Raw genomic sequence first — 9,213 nt, 5'->3', positions numbered from 1 at the left:
AGCCCCACCAGCAGTGGGTGAGTGTTCCCCTTTCCCCACAACCTCTCCAACATTTGGTATCATTTGTTCTCTTGATCTTACCAGTCTGACTGGGGTAAGGTGAAATCTTAAAGTGGTTTTAATTTGCACTTCCTTGATTATTAGTGATGTTGAACATCTCTTGAGATGTTTCATAGCCATCTTTACTTCTTCTTTTGAAAACTTTCTGTTCAGATCGTTAGCCCATCTTTCAATTGGGACAAACTTTTAAAGCATCCTAAGGGAGAGAAATAATTAGCCAGTCTGACTGGGGTAAAGTGAAATCTTAAAGTGGTTTTAATTTGCACTTCCTTGATTATTAGTGATGTTGAACATCTCTTGAGATGTTTCATAGCCATCTTTACTTCTTCTTTTGAAAACTTTCTGTTCAGATCCTTAGCCCATCTTTCAATTGGGACAAACTTTTAAAGCATCCTAAGGGAGAGAAATAATGTCTTCTATATAAAGTTCTATCACTTTTACTTCTTCCTAGCCTCTAGCTGCACTCTCTCCTTTTGCTCTTTTATCTATGCATAATATACATAATAAATTTTAAAAATACCCATTTCAAGACACTTCTACCTTGAAATTTTAATTATTCCATGGAGAAAAACTTCCTTTCCTATCATAAAGTATAATGCACCTATATTGTTTTAACACTTTCTCTTTTTGTGATACAATCATATAATTAGAGTATTTTTCTATATTGATTTAATGTGTTTCTGCTTTTCTGCTTCGGTCATTATCTATCCACGTGCTTCACGAGCCTGCTTATGCCAATTTCTAAAGTTTCAGTGTGATGTACTGTACAGCATCACCTCATGCTGGCATGTGGCTGGTTGGAGATAGCCCAACTAAAGACTGACAATCCAAGATTCTCTCTCCTAAGATTTCAAGATAAAATACAAAATATTTTCTTAGTTGGTAAGAATGCTGCTCTAGTGTGGTAGTTATTTTTGTTTGTCAACTTGACCCAATCTAGAATCACCTGGAAAGAGAGTCTCAATGGGGGCTCTGTGGGGGATTATCCTGGTTTCCTTAATTGTGGCGAGAAGACCTTGCCACTATGGAATAGTATGGATGGCACTATTCCATAGACATGGAGCCCTGAACTATATGAGAGTGGAGAAAGTGAGCTGAGCTTGAGCAACCAGGCATACATTCACTGTTTTCTATTCCTGCTTGTGGGTGTTATGTGAGCAGCTCCCTCAGGCTCCTGCTGCTGTTACGTACCTGCCGTGATGGATTGTCACCTAGATCTGTGAGCCTTAATGAACCCTTTTCCTCTTAAGTTGCTTTTGTCAGGTATTTTATCATAGCAACCAAAACAAAACTAAAACAACTAGGAAGATCATGGAGAACATATTAGCAACTGGAAAGATAAGATCACTGGGGAGCTGAGGGATACAATAAAATGATATTTAAAGAAAGGAGAATTTAAAGGAAGGGGCATAGTAAGACTGAGGAGGTAGATCATCAGTCTCTGAGAGATGGAGAGAGAGCTTTGATTTCTGACATTTTGTTTCTACAAGGCTTAGTTATAGTGGTCCTCGTCCTTCAGTCCTATGCAAGTTCTGTATTTTTATAAAGCCTCTGACCTTTACTTAATCTAATTTGACTGAATCTCTGTTTCTTACAAATGAAATATCCTTATCTGAAGAGCGAATGCATATTTTAAGTTTACAGGTGGAGCATCTAAGCCACAGAATGAGATTCTAGGTGTCTTAAGGGCACTGTTAGCCATAAACAACTTTAGCAATTGAAATCCTCCCAGCTAAGTTCCATTTTGCATGGACCAATTTTACTGACGCACATTGTTTTAATGTATTCATATGCACAAAGAAGGGCAGTTAGTTGGTCAGAAGAGACTAACCAAAATTGTAGATAGCTTATGAGGCTCAGATCACAAATATATACACATAAAATATTAAATGCACTTGGTGCATAAATCCTCATAAGGAACTGGCCTGTGTTTCATAAGATGCCTGTTCCATATGATCACTTCTAGTTTCATAATCTTCCTGATACCCATGAGGTCAGAGTGATCTGAAAATGCTCCCCTGAAAAGAAATTCACAGAGGTTTTGGAAAGCTTGGAGACTCCTTATCACAAACCTTTCACCTTTAAATATCCTAGAGTTCTAGGAGCTTAGATTATATCTCTGGTGGAGGACAGTGAGGGCAAATATAGGCCAAGTTATGAGGGAAAGATAAAGAAAGGCATTTGAGAACAAGTGACCTGGAACACGATTCATTATATTACCCAAAAGGGAGCTACTATTTCATAGCACACAATTTAACATCGCACAATTCATACTCAGTCTCAAGCGCCTCCTCTGTTCAACAACAACCTGTCAATGTGTCATCTTTACATATGCTGTCTTGTTTTGGACAAATATTACTTTGAAAAACAGTATAGAATAAAGTGCTCCCTCATTATTTTACATTTCTGTGATCCATTGGTAATGTGCCTTCAAAATACTCATTTGAGGGGGCTTGTAAAATGTATATTTGTCACTGGAGCCTCAAAGTAATCATGTATGAAATAAAATCATTAAAAAGCATAAATTTACCTTACAGAAATCTCACTTTTCTCTATACTTAAAGGAGTTTATTTCCTAGTAGACATTGGAGGAGGAGCACAAAGTGAGAGAGGAAAGACAAGAAACTCATAGTTACATGATTTTTAGCAGTACAGGAAAAAAATGGCATAAATTACATTTAGTAAAACCAAGCCAAAAAGAAGTCAGAGGGAAATGAATCAGAGAAAGAATGTCTGTTCCAAATCTGGAAATTAAAATAACTATTCTGAATAGAACAGATATGAGTCCCCATTGTACAATGAACTGAAATCCAGCAAGCTTTCAAAAATAAATAGAAAGCAATCACAGTGGAGAATAAAGATGAGAACACCATTTACATGAACGGACAGCAGTTCCACAGGCTCCTGCTTATTAAAATGGATTGTTAACCAGACAGCAAAGGAGCAAGTTGAAATGGATCATAAAGCTCCTCATTTCAATGCTACTTTCTCTCAGTGAAAATGCATTTTTAAATTAAGATATATTATTCAAGATGAAACCTCAACAACATCTGAGGGAGCATAGAACTGAGAGAGGTTTTGAATTACAAAGCAGTCTGTTGATTGAGGCAATGTGAGCCTTTGTCCCTGTGACCCATGTCTGTAATCCAAGGGCTTCCTAGAAGACTCCTGTTTATCCCTCCCTCATAGGCAGTCACTCACTCTCTGTACATGTTCTTACCTTCACCAGGTAGCTATACCTCTGTCCTCATTGCTACAGACTGATAGATTTGGCCATGAGGTATTTCATCTAGACATAACAGGAAGGAAGTCCTGTCCTCAATGAGTTTTCCCATTTGCAAACCAAGTATCCATTGTTCCTTACCAAAATACTACAAAACTTAATGAGTTAAAACAAAAACTTGGAGGCTTATGATTCTTCAGTTTGAGTTGGACTCACTGGGCAGTTATTCTGCTGATCTTGCCTGGGACCACTCACAACAGATTGATTAGGAGACAAATGGCCAAAGATGGCTAACTAGACCTACAGTGAAGGGGCCTGTGTGTTCTTCCACATATATGTCCATGTTTTTTCATGGAAGCAATATAGCCTTCCAAGAGAACAAACCTAGAATAACCTTGGATACTTCAGAGCATGTTAAGCTTCTGATTATGCCATTGTTTCATTAGCCAAAGTCAAGTAGCAAGCTCTACTGTCAAAATCAACATGAGAAATTCTAGACTGGCAAAAACAATCATGTTTCAACTTAAAAATACATTTCCTTTAAAATTTTTATTTTAATTAAAAATTTTTATTTTTAAGTTAGGTTACAAAGTAATGGATATATATGGTTATTTTCTCACATATATCTGACTTGGCTTTGTTCTTATTCACACCTCTCTCCTACTGCCCTCTCCATCTCATCCCTCTGCATTTCATTTGTATTCCATCACTTTCTATATTTCCCTCATTTAAGATCTCTTCTTCCCTCTCCTGGCCCCCTTTCTACTTTCTTGACTACACACACATACACACAACCACACACACACACACACACACACACACACACACATTTAGAAACAAGATACAAAAAATGTAGTGTTTGTCTTTGGGAGTCTAGCTTATTTCACTTAACATAATGATTTAAAGCTTCATTCATCTTCTTGCTAAGTCCTGCTTGTATTTATGTATAATTACTATGTTTTCTTTACCTTTTCATCTGTTGATGAACATTTAGGTTGATTCCATTTCTTAGCTACTGTGAATAGTGCAGCAATAAATATGCCCATGCAATTATCTCTGTGGCATGTCCTTTGGGTGTATACCCAAAAGTGGTATAGCTGAGCTGTATGGTAGTTCTATTTTTATAATTTTGGAAAATTTCCACAATGAATTTCATAGTAGTTCCAGTTCACATTTGCAGCAGCAGTATATGAATGTTTCGCTTCTCCATGTCTTTACCAGCTTTTGTTGTCTATATTTGATAACAGTCATTCTTACCGGGGTGAGTAGAAATCTAAAAAGAGTTTTAATTTACATTTCCTTGAGTATTCATTGGCATTTTCATTTTTCATTCAGAGAACTCTAATCAGTGTATGATTTGTTTATATGTTTATTGCATTTTATACAGTTTAGATATTAATCACTGTGACCCAAATTCCCTCTGGGTCTCCTGCGTGATCAGACAAACCATATAATATATTTTATGTGAGTTTATTATGGTTTATGCCCATGGGTAGGGAGGGGGTAAATTGGAGAACTTACACAGAGACAAGCACTCTTGCACCGCAGCTCAGAGCCCACCACCAGATGCTCTGGAGTCCCAGCCCATAGTCTCCATTAACTTTCACCCATGCATCTTGGGCTTGCAGTCTTGTCCAGGGTCGGTAAATGCCCCCTCTCATGTCCATGCGGGTGAAGCACTGGGGTCATCTCTCTCTCCACACCCACCAACCTGCACCTTCTTCCCAGTTTGTGCTTTGGTCTGAAGATGGCTCCCAGCAGCCCCTTCATAGTTCCTGCTCTGCATCGGTCCCCGCCCATTGGAGGAACCAGCCAATCTGGAGACAATCACCTACAATTGTCAATGATATTTTTCTGTTCCATAGGCTGTCTATCCAAATTAGTGATTTTTTTATCTGTGTTGTGCATAAACTTTTTTAATTTCATGGAATTCCATTTAGCAACAATTAGTTTTATTTCTTATGCTATTGGAATAATTTTCAGAAATCTTTCCCTATTTCTGAATATTGAATGGTTTCCCCTGTATTTTCTTCTGGCTGTTTCAATTTCAGGTCTTAGATTAAGGTCCTGTATCCATTTTGAATGGGTTTTATACAGGGTGAGAGAGATTTTGTCTCATTGTCCTTCATGTGGGTATACAGTTTTCCCAGCACTGTGTACTGAAGAAGCTCTTTTCCAGTGTTCAATTTTTGACACTTTTGTCAAAAATTAAGTGACTGTCATTGTGCAGGTTTATCTCTGTGTCCTCCATTTATCCTATTGTTCTACATGTCTGTTTCATGACAGTATCATTTTGTTTTGGACACCATGCCTCTGTAGTATAATTTGAGATCAAGTACTATGCTACCTCCAGCATTGTTCTTTCTGCTTAGGATTGCTTTGCCTTTGGGGAGTTTTTCATGTTTCCAAGTAATTTTTTTTTTCTACCACTATGGAGGAAACCATTGGAACTTTGAGACAGGCTCATATTGTAGTCCAGGCTGGACTAGAACTCACAACAATTCTCTTCCCTTAGACTTCTTAATGCTGAGTTTATAGGGCTCAGCCACCATTTAAAATTTATTATTCTTATTTTATGTGTATGAGTGTATTGCCTGCATTTATGTAAGTACACCTGTGTCATGACATGCCCCTGGAGGTCAGAAGAGGGCCTAAGATCTCTTGGAAGTGGAGTTATAGATGGTTGTTAGCCACCATGTGGGTGCTGGGAATCAAACCTGGGTCCGCTGCATGAGCAACCAATGCTCTTAACCATTGAGCCATCTCTCCTTTAAAGAGTTCCTACATTTTAATTTTTCATTCCCTTCCTGACATTTATAGAATAGTTGTTTCTAAACTGTGTCATTATTGTGAAATCTTTTTGTTCTTTTTCTAACTTTTGTTCTCTAGTTGCCTCCAAAACATTGTCTTGCACACCTCTTCTTTTCCATTTTTCTTATCTAACCCTGATTCTCCTCTGGTTTTTCCGTGGATTTGTCCTTCCTTCCTGCCCCCTAGAATGTCCTATGATCTTTTAAATATTTTGTTTCATTTTTTAAATTTTATGTGTATGAATGTATTTCCTGCATGTATGTTAGTACACCCAAGTCATGCAGTGCCCATAGATTTCAGAAGAGGGCATCAGAATCCCTGGAACTGGAGTTATGGGTGGTTGTTAGCCTCCATATGGGTGCTGGGAACCAAACCTGGGTCCTCTGCAAGAGCAGCCAGTGCCCTTAATTGCTGTGCCATCTCTCCAGCTCCAACCTATGACCTTTTATAGAGCTTAGATGCTATATAAAAATAACTGCCTTTCCAAGTCATTATTGATGAACTTTATTTAGAAAAGAGCTAGTGAGGACATCTCAATGTCTTTCTTAAGATGTAACATTTTGAGCTTGTACATATAATTTTCCAACTAAAAAAGTTTTTTTCTGTATTTCTCTCTCAGGAGTTATAATCACTTGTTCTCCCTAATGTATTTCTAGTATTGCTATCTCTCTGGTTCTGTAAAAAGTTGTTTTATTTGCCTTTCTCCCTTGCTGCCTGTGACCCAGAAGATGTTCCTCTGACCCTATGATGACAAGCCATGGACTCGCCTCCTTCCCACACGCTGCAAAGAAGCCACTCCTCATCCCTTTTCCAGCCAATTGGTTGACCATAGCCACTTGCAGGGGAGGGGCTAAAGGTATAAAAGCTGGGAAAACCACTAGGCTTGTCTCTCACCATTTTGTAACGCTGTCTGGAATCACCAGATTTATATCTGGGTGTGGACTTTTGAACACAGCTGTGAATGGGGGGGGGGCACCCACTTGTCTGTAAGTAAACCCGCACCCCAAGCTGTTAGCAAGTCCACTAAAGTCGTTAAAATTCTTCAAACTGGGGTTTGGAGAATTTTTTCCTCAGGTTGTCACAAGAACCGAGGGAGGAGAGAATTGGATGCCATGTGCACCTCTCAGAAGTGAATTTGACTTACAATTGACATAGCCTAGCAGGATATGATGAAACTGAGAATGAGTTTTAGAAGAGCATTGATGATGTCCCTGACATGGGGAAAGAGACCAACAACCGAAGTAAAGTAGGGTGAGGGGAGTGTGGGCCGAGGAAATGTTTACCTGGTGGACCAGTCCCATAGGCTTGGTGGGGGTGGCTGCAGTGGCATGGTTAATGCAGTGAAGAGTGACATGTAACTAGGGTGAGGCTTTCTAAATAGTCAAGGGTGATGGGAGAGATCCCACGGTGGCAGCCATCTTGTAGATGGTATGAGGTGGCAAGCCTGCTTGACTGGTGGGGGCCACCATGTGAGTATGGAGGGGCCCTGAAAACAGCAGAAGGTCTGGAACAGATTCTGCAATCTCTGGGAATAGCACACCAGGGACAGAAATGTCAAAAAGCCGATGCAGAGGCTGCTTAGATGCAGCTATTGATAATAAGAAACCTGTTCCAGGTGGAGGCCTTAGCCAGAAGGGAAACTGAAGGTGTTAGAGAGAAATTAGAATGGGAGAGGGATATAAGGCTAGCCTCTTCGGTACTGGCGTCTGACTTTGCCAGTAAATTAGATAAGAGAGAAAAGGAGATGGAGGTGTTGGCATGCTGTTTTTTAAGTCTAGAGGGTCAAAAGGGAAAAAAAGCCCAGATCAGAATGATAGTAAAAGGCCCATCCTGGGACCCCTAAAACCTGGAACCCCTGGGAAGAGTCCAGTAGTGAGGAAGAAGGAAGTAACCTAGAGATAGTGGGAGATGCTCCTCGGGTCTGACTTTTAATTCAAAGAAAGGGAAAATCCATGGTCCAACATGCTGATGGAGGTCTTAACAATAGCCCCATTTAAACTATCAGGAAGCCAGATGGCTCCTGGAGAATGACTGTAGATTACTGGGAGTTAAATAAGGTGGCGCCTCCCATTCATGCAGTGGTGCCCAACATTGCACTGCTAACTGATCAGCTGGTGCAGGAAATGGGGTCCTTCCATGCTGTGGTGGACCTTGCTAATGCATTCTTTAGTATTCCCCTAGCTGCCGAATCCCAAGATGAATTTGCATTCACATGGAATGGATGACAATGGACTTTCAGAATACTTCCCCAAGGTTACCTCCACAGGCCCATGGTTTGTCATGTGATGGTGACCCAGGACCTGGCCCTGTTACCCTGCCCTCCTTCTGTAAGTAGGTTCCACTACATAGATGACATAATGCTAACTTCTGAGTGCCTTGCAGATTTGGAAGCTCATTTGGGGAACATGCAAATGCACATGAAGGAGCGAGGATGGGAAATCAAACCATAGACAATATAAGGGCCTGGTACGGCAGTAAAATTCTCAGGAGTTTTATAGTCAGGCAGAACTCACATGATACCCAGTGCTGCCGTTGAGAAAATCTTACAACCTGTACCAGTAAATGCTAAGCAATTACAGGTATTTCTCATGTATTGGTGAATTTTCATACCTGACCTTGCTCAGGTTACCCACCCCCTGTATAATCTAATAAAAAGAGGTGCTACATGGGATTAGGATGTAAAGGCCCAAGAGGCTTTTGAGCAGGCAGAGGTACTGATTGGACAAGGTAAGCAGCTGTGTACCCCAATACATCAGTGTACCTTCCTCTTGGAAGTCACCAGGAGCCCTGAAGGTTATGGGTGGGGCTTGTGGCAACAACAACTTGAACACACAGTCCCAATGGGGTTCTGGTCCCAATCATGGAAAGGGGTGGAGTCCCGGCACACAGCGTTAGAACAGCAACTGCTGGCTGTGTATAAAGCATTGCAACAGGTGGAGTCCATTACAGGCCCCACCCCCATTACTGTAAAAACTGCATATCTCATAAAAGGATGGGTAGAGGTCCTGTTAGCCAAGCCCCTATCAGGGGTGGCCCAAACACTGCAAAGATGGCATGCCTATTTGCAAGAGTGAGAGGTGGTGTCAGCAAGCCCAATCACCAATGCCATGCAAGCAGTA

This window comes from Nannospalax galili, unplaced genomic scaffold (genome assembly GCF_000622305.1).
Source record: "Nannospalax galili isolate Female #2095 unplaced genomic scaffold, S.galili_v1.0 scaffold626, whole genome shotgun sequence".
In the NCBI taxonomy this organism is placed as follows: Eukaryota; Metazoa; Chordata; class Mammalia; order Rodentia; family Spalacidae; genus Nannospalax; species Nannospalax galili.
This window is presented reverse-complemented; position numbering follows the sequence as displayed.